This window comes from Bison bison, unplaced genomic scaffold, assembly GCF_000754665.1.
Source record: "Bison bison bison isolate TAMUID 2011002044 unplaced genomic scaffold, Bison_UMD1.0 scf7180017864499, whole genome shotgun sequence".
NCBI classification, from domain to species: Eukaryota; Metazoa; Chordata; class Mammalia; order Artiodactyla; family Bovidae; genus Bison; species Bison bison.
The window spans coordinates 8,934,472-8,952,384 of record NW_011495058.1 but is presented as its reverse complement, the minus strand read 5'-3'; the positions used below and the strand labels follow the sequence as shown (position 1 = coordinate 8,952,384).

Genomic DNA, 17,913 nt, shown 5'->3' with positions numbered 1-17,913 from the left:
CGATCCGAGGCCCAGGCGCAGGGCCCGGACGCCGAGATTGCACCTCCCGCGTTCTGCCCGGGAACCAGCTGCGGGACGAGCCCGAGCTGGAATCCGGGGCGCCGTGTTCGCCGCTGTGCGGACTATTGCACCTCTCGAGAGCAGGCGGTTGCGGCGGGGTCCCCCGAGCCCGGCACCCCTTTGAGTTGGCCTCGTCGGAAGGTCACCCTGCATCTCTGGCCCGCCGCGCCGAGGTCCCCGCCTGGGCGGTGCCCGCGACCTGGGGGACCCGTCGCCGCAGTCCCCGCGCCTCACTCCGCCCCTCTCCCCTCCCCTTTCTTCCACTCCTTGTCTGTTTGCGGGCAGTTGCTTTTTAAACATCTCTGGTAGCGTTTTGTGCCAGTTAAAGGAACGGGTTTTACAGGTTGAAGTCATTAGATGGTCCGCACTGAACTAAATAGCTGGTCCAGGGCTCTTGCACAGGTTTAGCCAATAGTCAGGAATCAAGCCTCTGAAACGAGGACGCGATAAGGGTGTTTTGAGCAAGGGGGTGTTTCCTCCGTGGTTCGTTCTAAAGGTTTTCCAAAAGTGAAAGATGTGATGTGTGTGCTCCAGGCTGGGTATCTGTGTGTAAGTGGGCGGAGGTGAGGGCGCAGAGAGGTGGCAGTGTTGTTTCAAGGTTTAGGGAGAATCAGGGAGTTGACTGGCTTTTTCTTGGGAACCTGAATGTCCAGACTTGTGAGAGCTCATCCAAGTGTCATTGACGTTGTTTGAGAACTCCAGGACCACGCCCTACCTGTCAAGCTAAAAAGCACCTAATTTACGAATTGTATCGGGAGCGGGGAGGCGGGGGGGGGGGATCGTTATAAAATATGTGTCATGAGTTAATTCTTGTCCTGGAAATAAATTCCGACTTTAATCATGCTCCACATATTGAATAACACATTTAATTAGTAAACTCATTTCCACTAAAGGAAAGGTATTCCTCTTAGCTTATGTTTATTAGTGTATTTCAGTGTGTCTTATTAGCTTACGTTTTTGTCTCTATTAATGCAATATTATAAAATGACTTGTGATTCTTAAAACATTATTTTTAGTTTTTGAATTTCTTCAGGGTCAGAGTCATGTCTTTCTCATCCCTGTGCTTACATGGCATGTGCCCAGAATATAGAAGTTATTCACACAATTCTTCACCGAGTGAATGAATGTGTAGGTGATCTCACAGTTGCCTTCTAGTAGTCATTTATTTTGTTGGGCTAAGGTGTTTTTTTGTGTGTTTTTGTTTCAGTTTGGGGGCACATGCAGATTTTGCTTTGTCTTTCCGTTCTTTAGCATGGTCAAAGGACAAATCAAGAAGAATCCTTTGCCATCCTTCCAAAACTATCCTACCATGAAAGATTAAAATTATATTTGGGGTGTTGTGATTGAGTATTATAATAACTTGTATTCAGTGGGAAATGTTTACACTTGAGCTTTTTTTGCCCAGGATTATCAGGATTTCCTGGTGATAGTAAATTGTGTTTGGAGTTTGTAACCATACCCTATCTTAATCAAACAGAGAGAATTGGGAGTTACCACTGTGGGATAGTGTGGTACATTGCAAAATTGCTTATAATGGCTCATTTTTTTTTTCCCCATGGGTGCATGAAGTCTGACATAACAAGTTCTCTTGTTATGACCTTGACATGACTTACCGATTAGCCACTTTCACACGATTTTTCAGCGATCCAGATGCTGTTCTCCAGTGTGTCTGCTGAGTGTGCAGTCATCTGTATCAATTATTTTGAAGTAATTCTTCATACAACACTTTCTTTGCGGGGCTTTCAGTGAAAGGGGGCTAATTATAGGAAAGAATGTTGTCTACCATTTTTGCAGGGAGATAATTTTTGCCTGTGGATGGTTGGATTATTTTCACTGTAGTGAGGTTCAGATAAAAAAGCGCTGATACCTTCTTTTCTCTCCATGTCTGGTCCTGCACTGGTTTTCCAAGCTTAGCTTCTGCAGAACAGAAATAAATACATCAGTATCACTTCTTGTATCTGTGTGTACCAGTGTAATATGCACATGTACATGGATTGCAAAGACAGTTACTTTTAAAATATTGAATTAAGAGGCTGTGAGTATTCATGGGGAAAAGATTGTGATTTTGAAGAATTAGGGAGACGGTTCATGGTTTTCATTGTTTTATGAAATTTTTCATTTTAGACACTAAGGAGACCGAAGCATGCAGTTTCTTATCTCAGTGACATAACCACTATACAGAGGTCAGATTTCCCTTATTTTAACAACCCTAGCAGTCCTCCTACATTGATTGCCTGCCAAGCACTGTGATAAGAACTTTACTTGTATTATTTTTAATCTCTACACTACAGGAGGTAACTTTTCCATAGTTTACTAAGGCTAAATGAAGTTAATTGCTGGAAGCTGGGCCACTAGTGAGTAATATCATCTGGATTTTGAAGTAATGATTGCTGAGAGCATTGGCTATTGCAATTAATCCTGAAAGACTGGGGGGAAAAAATTCAATTTTTGATTTAGCTGAGCTTTAAGAAAGCAAAGATACTGATCTCCTCAGTATTCTTGCCCATCAGATGGGGCCTGGGGTAACCACTGACCCTGGCCAGGTGGCTTCAGACAGCAGCCAGTCATCTGTTTATGGTATTTCATATGTCATCCCCTTCTGCATGTGCCATGATGAAAAAATGGTTGGGTGTTGTTCATGTAAATGTCCTGGGAGAGTAAACTATTAGGAACTCAACTTTGGTGTTTGATGATTACTTTTTACCTTTCAAGTAGCTGAATAGTCCCTATTTGAGAAGACTATTGGAGGCTTGTTTGTGGTGACCTTTCCTGAAATCTTGTTTTTTAGCTCTTTCTTGGACCGAAGGAGATACGGGAACTTATCCTCCAGCCCCCATTAGTGACAGTTATTCGTTTTGTTTTCTTTAGCTCTGAAACATCTTTCTTACTACTTTATTGCACTCATAAGGATTTGGTTAAAATGTAGAAAAAACGAAATTAAAGCTTTGAGTTCTTAAAGATGTTTGAATAAATTATAGAAAAGAATTTGCATCTTTGACTTATTACATCTGCAGGTGAAAACTTAATTTCTCAACATCAGAGGGTATTCTCTCTGACCCAGAAAGCAGGCTTCCATAAAATACATGAGTATTCTTAAATACACCACAACTAGAGTCCTGTATCAGATTGAGTAGACGGACATAATGCTTGACACACATAATCTCTTTGAAGTCTGGGATCCAGTTTCATTGCAGAATTCACTTATTGAAACTACATATCGGGGTTTGTCAATGTCATCTTGGAGAATAAAACACAGCAAGATTATGAAATGACTTCTACCCCCAAATACACTGTGAAGGTGGGGCAAAGATCCCCAGTTTCTAAATAGATCATAATTGTAGTCTTTAAACCACAGGATCTCTGCTTTCTTGTGCAGTTGAGAAGCTAGCATAGTAATCCATTGAAAATGAGGCTGCCCCACTACTGAGTGGTTGCAGATGCTTTAGTTCTGCTGCCCTATCTGGATCTATTCTGGATTCTTGTAGCAGCCTTTCAGCCTCTGATTGGGGTCTCCCTGCCCAGTCTTTTCGCCACAGTTTGGGGGTTAGAGCAGTCTTGATATTCCCATGCTTAAAACCCTTTGACACCTCCTTCTTGCTAATTAAAAAAATCCAAATTCCTTTTATCCTTAATTTCATATATAAGTTTAACTTATACCTCTCCAAAAATTGTATCTTGATTCGATTTTTTTTCTCTCAACTCCATCCCTCAAAACAACACGCAAAAAAACAGCTTTCAAGACTGGGCTAGTTACTCCCCTTGTGATCTGCCATAAAATCTACCTTATACTACTATGGACAGTGCCTTCATTAGCCTATTATAAATTTTGTTGACCACAGTCTATAGTAACCTCATAACTACACGTACCCATGCATTCTTAAAAGCCTACACAGGACTCTGTCAGAAGTTCCCAGATTTCCTCAGTTCTTAATGACATCTTTATTCCTGGTGGCTCAGATGGTAAAGAATCTACTTGGAATGCAGGAGACCAGGGCTTGATCCCGGGGTTGGGAATGGCAACCCACTCCATTCTTGCCTGGAGAATTCCGAGGACAGAGGAGCCTGAGGGGCTACAGTCCATTGGGTCACAAAGATGTGAACAGGACTGAGTACTAACACACTACACTACAAGTAATATCTGAAGTGAAGTGAAGTCGCTCAGTCGTGTCCGACTCTGCGACCCTGTGGACTGTGGCCTACCAGGCTCCTCCGTCCATGGGATTCTCCAAGCAAGAATACTGGAGTGGGTTGCCATTTCCTCCTCCAGGGGATCTTCCCAACCCAGGGATAGAACCCAGGTGTCCTGTATTGGAGGCAGACGCTTTAACCTCTGAGCCACCAGGGAAACCCCAAGTAATATCTAGTATCTTTCAATTACAGATGATGTTATAATGCTAATGTTTGTTTCTTTGTACTGTGAAAGCATATCTTCAGAGTAAATGCATGTGTAAAATTTGTTAGATTTGCCAAATTTTTCTTCTATAGGATTGTAGTATTTTGAATTCCTACCTGTGGTATATGAGTACTGCAGCTTCTGCTAATCTGAAAGATGAGAAATGGTATCTCAGTGTAGTTTTAATTTGTATTTCTCATATTACAAGTGAATTGAACATTTTTTCATATGTTTAAGGGCCATTTTTTTGTATGTTTAAAGTTGTTCACGTTATTTGCTCACTTTCTAAATAAATTTTGGTCTTTTCTCCTCAGAGTTTAAAAGTTCTTTATATTTATGAATATTAGTCATTTAGCTTTGCCATGTATTGCAGATACTTTACCCAGTTATCTTTTGGCATTGCTAGTGGTACGTGTGTTTGTTTGTTTTTTTCTTTTGACTTGCAAAAATTTGTTTCTGTGTAATAAAATATATTAAATTTATTGCATCTAGATTTTTAGTCATAGAGAGCCTTTTTGGTACCCACAGGTTAGAGAGGAATTTAGCCACGCTTTCTTCAGTACTAAAACAGTTTTATTTATAATATAGAGAGCATTCAGTTCTGTGATCCATTTGGAGTATATTTCTGTTTTGATGTAAGGAATGGATCTAATTTTATCTTTTCCACATGACTTTCTAGTTGTTCTAATGCTACTTTTAAGAAAAAACTTTGCTCCCTTTATCTTGTGCTAGATTTCCATATGTAATTGGGTGTGTTTCATTCTTTTGTATGTCTGACTATTCCTGTACCAGTAAGTACTTCACTGTTTTAATCATAGAGGCTTTGTATATGATTCAGTATCTGGTAGGGCTTTACTAGTCTTGCATGTCTTATTTTTTTTATTTGAACTCTAGCATCAGTTTGTCTAAGTCCATTGAAAAGCTCACTATTTTTATTGAGATCTCATTAAACTTACTATTTAACTTAGAACTGATCTCTTGATGATGTTGGAACACCTTAATCTTAAATAAGCGAAATCTTTTCATTTTCTTACATCCACTATTTTGTCTCTGCAGAATGATTTATATTTACTTTACATAAGTTTTGAACATTTCATGTTTATTCCTACATATTTTGTATTTTGTCTTTTGTTGTTACTATTATAAACAGAATTTTCTTATCCATTGTATTTTATCATTGCTTCTCTTTGGCCCAGATATACAGTTACTTGTTGTTCAGTAACTCAGTTGTGTCTGACTCTTTGCAATATATAGTTATATCACCTATAAATAAAGGTTTTATCCTTTTCTTTTCCAGTGTTTATATTTCTGTTTGTCATATCTAATTGCATTGATTACTATCTCCAGAACTATGTTAAATAGTAGTGTTAAGAGTGTCTTTGATAGAGATGCTGATTGTTCATTGTATTATCTTCCCTGTGCATGTACAAAGATAAACATTACACTGGATATTAATTTAACTGGAAATTCCTTGCCATGACTACAGTCCTTCACTATTTCTGCGATACTAATGTCGATAGATACAAGAGGCAGGAAGCTTGACTTACCTAGTGGGCAGCAGCAAAGTGTAATGACAGTCGAGATGAGGTACTGATCCTTAGTTTCCCAGTTCATACAACCATTCCTGAGTTCTGTTCCTGCCTCTCCATATAATTCTTCCAAACCCCACTGTAATCTTCACTCAGTGAGTCATGGGTGCCACAGGTTAAAAGCAGCCATAGGTCTATGAAAATCTAAGAGCTTCCTTCTAGGCTTTCATGGTCTTTAAGTGGTTTCTGTGCCTAGCAGATGAATTAGGCTCACCTTGTATTGATGTGATTATGGCTTAAGTCCTTAGTCAATAAGGCAAGTCAGATTTGTAATTAGATGAGTAATCCATGGGGTGGCCCATGGTACACAGATATGGGGTAATTGTAGGCAAGTTTGTAGGGCCTGGGTCCATTTGGCCTCCAGAATTCATTTGTAAATGCTCTAGGCCTCTGGCTGGAGGTATATGTTGGTGTGGAATCAGATGCTGGGATCCTGGGCACATTGCATTCCCATGGCAGCGATGGACACACACCAGCGCTCAGTCTCCCATGTTCTGGAGAACACGTTCATTTCACTGCTATCTACTTCACCCAGAAAGTTCAAGTAGCATATTTTCTGTAGATTCTTACAATTTCAAGATTGTCTAGGTCCATTTTGTGAACTTGCAGTCCACATCTCATTTTCTGTTTTAGTCATTCTATTTCCTTTCCCAGGAGTGCAGGGTGATGGGATATTTATTAATTTCTTGTCCCTTGTGCTTCCCTAGAAGTCCCCTCAAATCCCAGTCTGTGGCCTGTAAGTCCATCTTCGTTGTCCCAGAAACGCTGGTAGGTCTCTAGGTTGAGGAGCTCTCGCCCCCCAGCTGAGTACTCTTGGTCTGTGGCCAGTCATCTGTCTCCACTTTTTCCTGGGATCTATGTTGCCTTTTTATCTGTGGGTCTTGTTGCCTCCTAATCCACAGTTCTACCTTGGGCAGGTGGTGGTTGGGGGCTCTCCTGCCCCGAAGATCCTCAGGTCTCATCCTCTGCTACATGCTGCTACCCTGATATCTGGGCTTGCAGTTGGCTGATCTTTTCTGTTTTCTGTTTTCTGCCTTATTTCCCCTGCCCCCATCTTTTTAGTCTGAGGGCATTTCGTCTTCCTTCATCTTTCTGCCTAAAACACTTTCCTGTGACAGAAACTCCCTGTCCTCTGAGATCCTAAGTTTCTGGGACACCAGCCCTAGTCTCTTAGCGCTTGGACTATCCGTAACTTTACTACTACCCTGTCAGTCTCTAAGCTCTCCTATTTCATGTGTCTACACTGCAACTAAAATAATTCTCTATGTCTCTTACTTCATTTATTCTTATTTGCTGAGCTTTCTTGATCCCTCAGAATAAAATAAAGCTTGACCATTTGCTCTATCTTTTCTTGTCCTTTGCTTTGGCCAGATTATCAAACCCACCCTTGTTCTTATGTTTTGTTAAAGTTGATATATATATACATATATTTGGTTACAACTGTTTGAACTTTTTGCGCATTCATTAGTCATTGATTTTTTTTAATCCTGTCAACTGTCTTTTTATGTCCTTTGCTTATTGGGGTGGGGATGGGGAGGCTGGTTTTTTTTTTTTTTTAATGAATTTGTCAATTTTATGTGGTATAATTCACATACCAATAAATTTACTTTTAAAGTGTTTAATTCAGTGCGTTTTGTTTGAACTGGAACAGTCCTTTTGATTCATAACAGGATCCCTGTCTTACATTACTGTGTCTGAATTTAAGCCATTAAAACTCTAAATTGTTTAAAAGTACACTGTTAACAGATTGTGGTATAGTGAGTAGAAAGACAAAATACCCAAATTAGAGTGGTGAAAGGGAATTATTCATATTGAACACTGACAGTGCTTTGAAGAATTGTTTGTACAGTGTTGACTACAAAATTGAGGAACTCTAGTTGTAGACAGGAGTGATCAAATGTGATGCTAGATTTAATTGTGTGTTTCTGTTCTAGGAAGGCACAAAGTGTAAGTGACTAAATTTTTTAAAATTGACACTTAGCACTTTTGTGTATGTGATTTCATTTGATCTTTGTATCAGCCAAAGAGATGACAGTATACCTCATCTCTGCCTCTTTCTGAAATGCACGGTGAACTATATTGGTGAGTCCTATTACATTTGCATTTTAAAATGAGTGCTCCATGAAAAGATGTTCAGTGTCACCAGTTACTAGGGACATGCAGATCAAAACACAGTGAGATATCACCTCACACCTGCTGCTAAGTTGCTTCAGTCGTGTCTGACTCTGTGCAACCCCAGAGACGGCAGCCCACCAGGCTCCGCCATCCCTGGGATTCTCCAGGCAGGAACACTGGAGTGGGTTGCCATTGCCTTCTCCAGTGCGTGAAAGTGAAGTCACTTGGTCGTGTCCAACTCTTCGCAACCCCATAGACTGCAGCCTACCAGGCTCCTCCGTCCGTTGGATTTTCCAGGCAAGAGTACTGGAGTGGGGTGCCATTGCCTTCTCCATCACACCTGCTAGAATGACTTTTATCAAAAAGGCAAGAAACCACAAGTGTTGGCAAGGATGCGGGGAAAAAAGGGGATCCTTACACATTATTGGTTGTTGTTTAGTCACTAAGTCGAGTCTGACTCTTTGCGACCTGTGGACTGCAGCACTCCAGGCTTCTCTGTCCTTCAGCATCTCCCAGAGTTTGCCAAACTTCATGTCCATCAAGTCAGTAAGGCCATCCAACCATCTCATCCTCTTTCATCCCCTTCTCCTCTTGCTTTCAATCTTTACCAGCATCAGGGTCTTTTCCAATGAGTTGACCCTTTGCATGAGGTGGCCAAAGTATTGGAGCTTCAGCAACAGTCTTTCCAAATGAGTATTCAAGGTTGATTTCCTTTAGGATTGACTGGTTTGATCTCCTTGCTGTCCAAGGGACCCTCAAGAGTCTTTTCCAGCACCACAGCTCGAAAGCATCAGTTCTTTGGCTCTCAGCCTTCATTATGATCCAACTCTTACATCCATACTTGACTACGGGAAAAACCATAGCTTTGACTGTATGGACCTTTGTTAGCAAAGGTTTGTTGGCAACAGATTTCTCTGTTTTTTAATATGCTTTCTAGGTTTGTCATAGCTTTTCTTCCAAGGAACAAGTGTCTTTTGGTGCTGCTACTGCTGCTGCTAAGTCGCTTCAGTCGGGTCCAACTCTGCAAGCCCACTAGGCTCCTCTGTCCCTGGGATTCTCCAGGCAAGAATACTGGAGTGGGTTGCCATTTTCTTCTCCAGTGCATGAAAGTGAGAAGTCAAAGTGAAGTTGCTCAGTCGTGTCCGGCTCTTAGCCACCTCATGGACCGCAGCCTACCAGGCTCCTCCATCCATGGGATTTTCCAGGCAAGAGTACTGGAATGGGGTGCCATTGCCTTCTCCGGTCTTTTGGTGCAGCCACTATCAAAAATAGTATGGACACTCCTCAAAAAGTCTAGAATAGAGCTACCATATAATCTAGGTGTTCCACTTCTGGGTATTTATCCAAACAATGTGAAAACACGAATTCAAAAACATGTATGCACTGCTAGGTTCATCACAGCCTCATTTATGATTGTCAAGATTTAGAAACAGCTTCAGTGCCCATCAGCAGATGAATGGGTAAAGAAGATGTGGTGTACACAGACACACACACACATGCAGTCACACACACATACACCACAAGATAATACTCAGCCATGAAAAAGATGAAATCTTGCCATCTGTAACAACATTAAAGTCAGAGAAAGATAAATACCTTTTGATTTTACTCTTGTGGAATATAAAAAGAAAAAAAAAGTGAAGAAACCAAACTAAAGCGAATTCAGAGAATAGAGTACTAGTTATCAGAAGGGAAGGGGCAGGGGTGAGGGCAAAATAGATAAAGGGGATAAGCTGTATGGTGACAGATGAAAAGTAAATTCTTGGTGAGCACATTGTAGGATATATAAGTAGAAACATGTTGTACAGATGAAATTTATATAATGTTGTAAACCAGTATTACCTCAATAAAAACAATGTTTAAAGAGAGAATATAAAATGAGTAATCTTTTCCCCCAACTTTGTGCTTTGAAAGATTTCTTTTTTTTAATTGAAGTGTAGTTGATTTTCAATGTTGTGTTAATTTCTGCTGTACAGCAAAATAATTCATATATATATACACACACACACAGACACTTTCTTTTTTATATTCTTTTCCATTATGGTTTATCCCAGGACAATGACTATAGCTCCCTGGGCTATACAGTAGGTCTTTGCTGCCTTGGAAAGTTTACAAAAAAGTTAATAAGAGTACAGGGTTGAAAGCCAGTAGTTACTAATCACTTTATATTCACCAGTTATTGTTTTGCTACATTTGCTTTACCTTTTTAAGTGTAGATGGTTTTATTTTTCTGAGTTGTTTGAAAGAAGGTTGGAGACATGAAATTTCACCTCTATGTACTTGAGTTTACGTCTTCTGAAGATGAAGACATTCTCCTGTATTACCATAATACTATTGTAATATTTAAGAAAATTGGCAATAATTTCGTTACATCATCTAATATCTAGTCCAAGTTCAGATTTCATTAATTGTCTCCTATCATCTTAAATGGCTGTTTTTCTCCTTCTGAACCAGGACCCAGTCAAGGTTCATAATTTCTGCTTGCTTACTTTGACTTCTCTAGCCTCTTTTCACTTTTTCTAAGTAACTTTTGAGACATAGTTTACATACCATAAATTCACCCATTTTAGATTTACAGTGATTTTTTAGTAACTTTACTGAGTTGTATAAATCATTACCATAATCCAGTTTTAAAACATATTCATCTCTTTAGTATAAAATCTCTTATACCCCTTTGTAGTTAATTCCCATTCTATGAATATACTACATTTTGCTTATCCTTTTACTGGTTGATGGACATTTGGATTGTTTACCGTTTTTGGTTATTGTGAATAATCCTGCTATGAACATTCATGTAGAAGTCTTTAATGGACATACGTTTTCATTTCTCATTGGTAATGTAGAGTGAAACCTCTAGGTTGTGTGGTAGCCGTATGTTTAATGCATCATTTTGCATTCCCACCAGCAATATTTGAGAATTCTTGTTTCTCTGCATCTTCATGAACAATTGTTAATCATGTTTTAAAAAAATGTATTGCCATTCTGTTGGGTATAAATAAGTATCTTGTTGAGAATTTAATTTGCATTTCTCTAGTGAATGATAGTGTATCTTTGCATGTGCTTATTATTAGTCTTCCACCTGTTTTCTTTAGTGAAGTGTCTACTGAAATCTTTTGCCTAGTTTTTAAAAATTGGATTATTTTTCTCACTGTGTCTTAAGAGTTCTTTGTGAGTTCTGGATACAGGTCCTTAAGATCTGTGATTTTCAAAGATTTTCTCCTAGAGTGTAATGAAGTTAACCACAAGCCTTGCTTAATTTTTCTAATTTGCCATGGGGCTTTCTGGAGAGTTGGAATAAAAGCTAAATCTTCTGTTTATAATTCTTCCACATGTCTAGTACTGAAGTACTAGATTAATTAAAGACTAATCAAAGACAGCGTAGACCCCTTTATCTTCATTCTGCCATTAAGCAGTGAGAAACTCTTCCTTTCTAAGCTGTAAGAAGCAAATAGAGACCCTATAAACAGTTGTCAGAGTCAGAAATCTGGTTTAGGCTACCTTAAGCACAACAGAAGTGTGCAGGCTTTGTCTCCTTCCCCAGCTCTGCTTCTTTCTTTTTTCGTACTGGCAGACTGTGTGGTAGCCACATTCATCTCCAGATTCATCAAAGAGCCTGTCTCTCTCACTCGTTTAAGGAGTAGAGTGCTCTGGCCGGCCTGTGTCTCTTGTCCTGCTTTGTAGTCCTGCCCGTATATACAGTCCCATTGTAACTGTAATAGGAGAGAATGGTTCCCACAAGAAGAGGGCGTGCTGGCAGACAAACTGTGTTTAATGCCTCTTTAGGGGCAACGGGTCATTTTTTGCTCACTTTTATGAAATTAAACCAAAAGTAATGAATAGGATATTAATATCTGAAGTTTAAGGGGGGAATCACATTTGTTAGCTGATTAAGGTAGCCTTTACTAGTAGCACTTTTTCTTACCTAACCAAACACAGGTGATATTTGGTTTAAGCTAAAACATTCCAGGTATCTCTCCCATGGAAGTGAGGGGAGGACCTACATTAACAGTGATAACTTGATAATTGTGGCTGATTTTTCTGTACTTCTCTTGCGTGTTTTTTAATGTAGTTTTCTTTAGCTGTCTGAGTGGGGGTTATAGCCAACTCTTTTGGAGTTCCTGCATTCCTACAGATTGCTGAAACGCATTTTTATAATTAGTTTCCTTCCTCTCTTCTTTCATTTACTTGGATTCTCAAGCTCTGTCTGTGTCCATATGTTACATGATTCATCTTCAAAGCGGTTTTTTTTTTTTTCCTAAAGTAAGACTTGTTCCCAGTTCCTTTTCATGACATTGAGTGTATGGTGATGGTGACGATGCTATTGATGCAGTTGTGATTTCCCTGCTCAAAAAAGAATACTTTTCATCACTCGGAGCATTTCTAATCTAAACTCTTGAGTAGTCATACAACTGATATGTAAGTACAATCATGAAGTCAAACAAATAATTTTGGACACTGTGGCTCTTGTGTTGCGTCTATACTTTGCCAGTATTCTTTAGGAGTTATTTTTAGTGTGAAAATAAATGCAGAAACAAGAGCTTCTGATTTTGGACTGTATAAAATGTATCATCTCTTACAGAGTTAGAACAGGTCTTCAAAGGGCAGCTAATACATTCTTCCACTGTTTACAAAAATCTCCTCAAAAACTCCTTAGCCACTAGCCATTGCTTAACCACTTGTAGTGGTATTGTGGAAATATGTGTTATTTCTGGATGTCTTAATTTAAAAATCCATCCTTGTTTTGAACTGTAGTCTATTACCTTATGGCTTCTCTTTATTCCTCTTTTCTCTGGAGAAGCACTTAGCACACAAATATGTTTCTGAGCCCCTGTTAAACAGTGCATCTGTTGACAGAATCAAGAATAGTCCTTTTCACATGTACCTGTCTTCAAATAATTGAAGGTGGCAGCCATGCAACTCCCTCGCCAGCTTCCCAAGCACCTGCCTGTTCAGACACATCCTTCATGTATTTAGTTAGTTCCCTAACCATCTTGGTCACACGTTTCTAAAAATAATACAGCAACATTCACTTATCTGGGGTCAAACTTCACAACTTGAAATATGAAATGTACTTAGGGAGAAGGAAGTGACTGGAATTTGTAGTTTTCCTTCCATGGCCAGGCCCTCACCCAAACACTTCAGATTCATTATTTCCATTTAATCTTCCAAACACAACCCTATGAGGTAGAAGATGCTCCCCATTGAGAATTAGAAAGTAAGATTTCAAAACATACAGGGTGGGGGGTGGAGATACCTTTGAACATCCAAAGTAGAAAGGTAAGGTCCTAATGCTAAAGGCTATTATGTGTCCGGTGCTCAAGAGCATAGTAATAAGTCTTTCAGAACCTACTTACTCTTGTTTTATATCTAGTGCAATAAGCCTGGTAATTTACTTCCAGACAGTTTTTGGGGATGGAGAGGTGCTCTGAAGGCACGTAGGCAGTTAGTGATCAGTGAGGGACAACTGTGAAAGGATGAGGCAGAAAGACTACAGCGTGACATTAGAATTTAGAGTTCCATCTTCCAGAGCTATTGAATCTAGGGAAAACTGCCCTAAATTCGTAGCCACCTCTGAGAACAGGGTAATAGTTGATCATTATGAGTTATCAAGAAAAAAAATTTTAACTGTTCAGTTAAGTTGAAGAATTTGTTTGACATGAAATTCTGAACTCAATTTTTGTCAAATACAACTCAGAAATTAAAATATCATCCTATCCAAATACTGCTTCTGATGGCTCAGTTGCTTATTTTGATTACTGGCTTGTTGAGAAATTCTCATGGTTATTACTATTATTTTTTGATCTGCGTGTACATATGTGTGTGTGTGCTTAGTTGTGTCCGACTCTTTGCAATCCTGTGGACTGTAGCCCACCAGGCTCCTCTCTCCATGGGATTTTCCAGGCAAGAATACTGGAGTGGGTTGCCATTTTCCTACTCCAGGGGATCTTGCCAACTCAGGGACTAAACCCATGTCTCTCGCATCGCCTGCATTGGCAGACAGGTTCTTTACCACTGCACCAGGTGTGTGTATATTGAGTGTTAAGTATGCTTGGTAAACAGGAGATATGGCTCTTTGATGATTTGGGGAGCTGAACTTTATCTTTTATAGCTTTGATTGAATTCCCAGGGTTTTCCCATCGTGGATGTGTTAAGGTTTATCACAACTTGACTGGTCCACGTCCCGTGCTGTCAGTTACTAAGTATTTAGAGAATGCTGTTACTAGACTAAGTGAAACATAACTTAAAGTTTTAAATAAAAATATATGTGAATACTTTTAAGATTATCTAGTTAACAGTTGCTTGCTTTTTTCTTAAATTAGGAAGTAAAGGAAGAAGATTGTATTACTCCAGAAATACTTTAGTTTCAGCCTTCATCTCATTTTCCTCCAAATCCCAGCTGTCCATTTGGTTGTTCTTTCAATGTAAGTAGTGAAATAATTACTGTTTGTTATTCTTATGAGTTTAAACTGTATCTAATTTTATTACATCTTTAAAGCTTTGATACAAATATCGACAATGTGTTCTTCAATCAAAAAAGACTAGTTAAAATGTACAGTCCAGAATATTTATAGGGTCTTTTTTTGGTTGTTTAAAACTCAGAAGTAATCCTTATCAGAGCATTACTGCCGTAGAGAACTGTAAGATAGTAAGCTTATCTGTGTTCTCAGTGAAATTTTAGTAACATCTTAAGAACAGTGTTGTTGTGCAGTGTAGAATGTATGTCATTATCTGACAGATTTGTGCAAAATGTAGGAAACTGTTTCTGCTTACGGATTGCCTTTTGCTGTTTCTTTACGGATAAATCAAGAAGTATGATATGACCAGGTTTCCTTAAATCTTAAAAACATGAAGTGCTTTTTTGATTATAATTGTAACATCATTTGGGTCAGAATTCATTTTCAACTTAATGTCAGTATAAAGTATTATCAGTTACAATAAAGCTCTTAGGCCAAGGATAAATAGAAGATAAATTTCCTTTTTGTAGGTTATTTTTGTTATATTAGTCAATAAACCTCTGTTTGAAATCTGTGTCACAGTGTCACAATCGAGCAGATGGATTCAAAAAGAAACATTCCCTTTTAAGGCAGTCATATGAAAGTAATTTTGAGATGAAATTTGTTACTAATGTGTGTTTTCTTCATTCCAAAACTGGGACATGATGGCAAAAATGGTCTCATAAATGAAGTGAAAAAGAGAAGAAAGACAGTAATTGAGAGTTTTTTTTCTTTAGAAATTATAGTTGTTTTTTTTTTTTTTTTTTAATATTTGAAGCTCATAGACATCCATTTATTCTCACTACAGTGTAAAGTTTGGAATAGAAGTATAGAACATTTTGGGGGAGACAGGTATATTGAATATTGAACATAAGTTTTGTTTAATAAAATATTTATTGAGTGAAAAGCACTGTTGTGTGCCAGGCACTGTGCTAGACACACATGAGGGAAGGCACTTAACCCCCACTGAAGCGACAGGGAGCACTCCCCAGAAGTGACCACAGGAGGATGAATAGGACTTTGATAAAGGAGATGAATCACATTGAGTTGGACATCGAGTGTTCAGAACTAGGGAATAAAATTCATGCCGTGCACTTTAGAGCGAGTGTGGTGTATTCCTGAGGGGTGTTCCAGAAAGGGCCCAGGGCAGAGAGGACTGGGAGAGTTGTGGGCAGATCTTAAAGCCCCTCATTTCAGGCCTCTGGGGAGCCATTGGAAAAATTTAGGAAGCATCATGATCAAGTTTGCCTTTTGAGTGTTCTCTGCAGCAGTGCTTCTGAAATAATCTCTGATAAAGGTCTATTTTTTAAGTTTTCTGTATACAGCAGACTGATACTTTTGTAAAATATAGTAAAAAATAAAATACTAGAAAAATGAAAATTTAAGAAGACAGAAAACAAGCCCATTTTAAAAATTAAGTTGAACAAACATAAAATTACTGTCAAGTTCCTCTTTGAGTTTCTAAATGTATACTCTAAAATTGGTTCTTTCCTATTCTTGAGCTAGTTATGCTTTGAGTACCTCTCCTGCAGAGGAGTAATCTCTTCTTGATCGTGTACCTCCATCGGTACAGAGTTCTGGAAACTCTCATGTGTATATTTACGTTCAAATCATGTACATGTGTTACTGTGCAATTATATGATGTGTGCCATAAACTGTAAATACAAATTGAAAAATAACAGATTTTATTAACTATTTTAAATGAAAATGTTTTGTTCTTTGTAGTTAAAAAAATACTTTGCACTAAAACATTGTTTAGTGAGAGCAGTATAATTGAATACTTCATTACAGCTTTTAAAAGACTTGGTTCATTCATAAAAGTAATCAGTGTATTAAATGATCATATTGTATACTTTGTATATAAGTGTACTGTCAATTACATTTCAATAAAGCTGGAAAAATTAAGTAAGAAATAAATTGGCTCAGCTCTCTTCCAGATGATGCCAGACCATAATATATACAAGCACCCCTACACACATGGGGCTTCTTTCTGGTGGAGGTTATTAACACTTCGTGATTCAAAGGCCTGGTTTTAGGGTTGAGTTTGTTTTGTATTTGTTGTAATGGCTGTCATAGTTGAAATCAATGCTTTATAAAGTATACAGATTACAATGGGAGAACTGTGTTGTTGGATGGGTTTCCTTGGTAATGCGCCTCAGTTTTCAGTTTCATCCAGCAGTTAATGACAGATTTTTAATGAAGTTTGTCTTGCTTATTTTCTTTTCCCCTGATGTCAGTCAGTTCTTACAAACTCATCAGAATGTCTTCCCTTTGTGTGTGTGTGTGTGTGTGTGTGTGTGTGTGTTTAATCAGTGTATTCAAAATCCAGTGAAACTGTAGATTTAAACAGGTTAGGAATTTTCAAATTGGTATTCAGGTGAGATGTAAAGTGGGCATATTACAAGCTTATCAACTCTTCCTGTATCCATTCACTAATACCACACTGTCTTTATAGCTTTCTAATAAGTCTTCTTAGTCAATATAATAAGAGTCAGCAATATTTTCATAAGACGCCAAGTGTTAAATGTTGTAGGCTTTGCAGGCCAAATGGTCCGTTATAGTACACACCTTAGCCACTGTAAATAGAAGGCAGCCATATATAATACATAAATAATTTGGAATTACTATGTCCCAGTACAAGTTTATATACAAAGAAGCATTTTGCTGTGAACCTGAACTGTTCTAAAAAAATGAAACCTATTAAAAAGAAATGAAGGCAGAAAAAAAACAGCATCACTTTTTTGTTCTTCCTGCCAGAGATGCATAACCTGAATCTGATCATCATACAATTCACTTAAGGGACATTCTGTGAAAAAATTGGTCAGTAATCTTTAAAATTCCCAACTTAATGAAAGTCAGAGAAAATATTAGGAATTCTTCTAAACTGAAGGTGACCAAAGAGATACGACTATTAAATGCAGTGCATGATTCTAATCCAGTGCAGAATCTTGGATAAGGTCTGAGGAGTCTCTGGTAGAAATGTGTTCATGCTGATTTCCCAGTTATGGTGGCTGCATTATGATTTGTAGATGCTTGTCCTCATTTGTTGAAAATAAATGCAGAGGTGTTCAAGTGATATAGAGTGAGCAACTTACTATCAGATAGAACAGGGAAAAAGTCGTTTTGGGTTATAGTTGCAACTTTTCTATAAATTTGAGATTATTTTGACATCTTAAATGTATATATCATTAAAAGTAAAATAGATTTATTGGCAGGACAGTCTAGTTTGACAACCTTCTACATACTTTGGTGCTGTTTTGGA

The 17,913-nt window shown here is 38.4% G+C and overlaps 1 protein-coding gene across 2 annotated transcripts in view; it reads left to right on the top strand.

Moving 5' to 3' along the window:
• RALA (v-ral simian leukemia viral oncogene homolog A (ras related)) overlaps positions 1 to 17,913 on the top strand; it is a 60,635-nt gene that overhangs the window by 2,195 nt on the left and 40,527 nt on the right. The window contains exon 2 of one of the 2 annotated variants that reach the window (XM_010829100.1): positions 14,478 to 14,579. The exons of the other annotated variant lie outside the window; for it this stretch is intronic. The gene's annotated coding sequence lies outside the window, so the exon portion shown is untranslated. The remainder of the gene's footprint in view (positions 1 to 14,477; positions 14,580 to 17,913) is intronic. 2 annotated transcript variants of the gene reach the window in all.